Here is a 2,236-nt window from a genome sequence, read left to right as displayed (position 1 = left end):
TATATATATATATATATCTATATATATACATATCTATATATATATATATATATATATATATATATATATATATATATATATATATATATATACATATATATATATATATATATATATATATATATATATATATACATATATATATATATATACATATACATATATATATATATATACATATATATATATACATATATATACATATACATACATATATATATATATATATATATATATACATATATATATATAGATATATAGATATATATATATATATATATATATATAACTGCTTAGAAACCTTTCTTCAAGGACATTGCCTCTTCAAGAGGTGAGACCAATTGTTTATATGTCCTATAGGAGATCCCAAGATTCATAAAATGGACATAAATGATTTTAAAACATTATATAAAGGGTGGGAAGGAACAACTAATGGCTGTAGAAGGAAGACATGATAAAAAAGGGTATTATTCACATTAGTATTTAACTTAATTATTTGAATATATTAAACCAAGTTATCAATTATAGCTTAATATTAAATTATAACTAGGGTACTAAAGAAAACAATTTTGTGTTAGAGTGTGACTTACGAAGTACATTGCACCAGTACCCTAGCGAGTATCAAGAGAAAATTTGAAGGTTATGTAGAACTCACACATAAGAGGATTTGGTAGATCCTTGGGAATATTCTCAATATTAATAATGCTTGTTTATGAGCATAGTAAAAGAAAAACTTATGACTATCGTTATACACATGTATGTGAGTCAGCTAAGAGTGGACAAGTTCTAAGTTGGATTAATGAGTCTTGCGTATCATACAAATATTTGAGAAATTAAAAATGGTGAGGACATGAAGAAATCAAGGTCAAGGAGGGTCATCACAAGGACCTCCTAAAAATAACCCATTACCTTCACTGGAGTTGGCTCTCATCTTGCTTTCCTTGGAAGCAATTAATGAGACTTTAAGAGGGCGCCAAACAATTGAAGTGGAAGTAGAGCACCCTCCATCAGGGTTAGAAAATCTTGAGGGATAAAGGGACTTTGATAGAGGACCTCCAATCGTGGACGTTACTAGGGAGCTCCAAAAGATTAAGCTCCCAAAGTTTGCTAGAGGTCGTGCCAGTGAACATGCAGAAGCCTGGTTAGAAGGAATGAGAAGGTGCTTCGCACTAAGAGATTATACTTCCAATTCAAAAGCTAAAATAGTGATATTCTAACTCAGAGATAGTGCATTGAATTGGTGGGGTAACTTAGAGCGTCAACTATGCCTCACTTCAGACACAGTTACTTGGGAGTTATTTGAGGGGAGATTCAAGAAAATGTACCTACCAGCATATTATGAAGAACAACAGGTAGGAGCCTTCCATGCCTTGGTACAGGGAAATTGTACGGTAGAAGAATATGAGATTAGATTCATGGAATTGGTCAAGTATGTCTCCTACATGAATACTAACCAGCGCCAAGCAGATCGTTTCATTTATGGATTGAACCCTAAGATTAGGGAAATGGTGCGGATGTGGAAACCCTCGGTTGCAGAGGCTGTGGAACATGCTTGTTATGTTGAAGAACACTTAGAATTAAAGGGTGGAAACAAAACTGTTTTTCCACAAAAACCAAGGTTTATGGGGAAGGCCCCTTGTACCTTCACCAGGGGAGGAAGTTTGAGGCCACTGCCATATGGAAACAGGGTTGTACCTAGAGCACGGACATTGGGGATTTCAATGGTTACTAGTGTAGCTTCACCTGCAACTTCAAGGGCGCATGCTAATCAAGGTCATACACGAGGAGAAACAAGTAGGGGTAGGGGTCCCAAGGGAAACATTCTGTTTGAAGTCTACCACGCATCACTTGTTGGGGATTCGGGGGACCTCATTACCAGCGTGATTATCCTAATTTACAATCTAGTAACAATCATAGAGAATGAAAAGCACCAATGAGGGGAGCAAGTAGCCACCATCGAATCTATGCAACAGTTGATAACCAACAAGTTGAACACCAGTATGTCGTGGTATAAACCTCAGGTATGATAAACAAAGTAAAAGTAAAAATATTGTTTGATTCAGGTGGTACAGATAGTTTCATTTCACCTGTTGCATTAGAAAAATGTGGCTTGGCAGCCTATGAGCACAATGACTTTAAGCAAGTTTATATGGATTCTGGGATAAAACAAGCAGTAGGACCTAATGTTGAAGAATCTCAGCTAAACCTCATGGTGTGTATAACTAAGTTGAAGGCA

This window comes from Pinus tabuliformis, chromosome J (assembly GCF_031772625.1).
Source record: "Pinus tabuliformis cultivar Carrire ecotype Pingquan chromosome J, CPIR1, whole genome shotgun sequence".
Lineage (NCBI taxonomy): Eukaryota > Viridiplantae > Streptophyta > Pinopsida > Pinales > Pinaceae > Pinus > Pinus tabuliformis.
The sequence above is the reverse complement of the archived record's forward strand: the minus strand, read 5'-3'. Positions refer to the sequence as shown.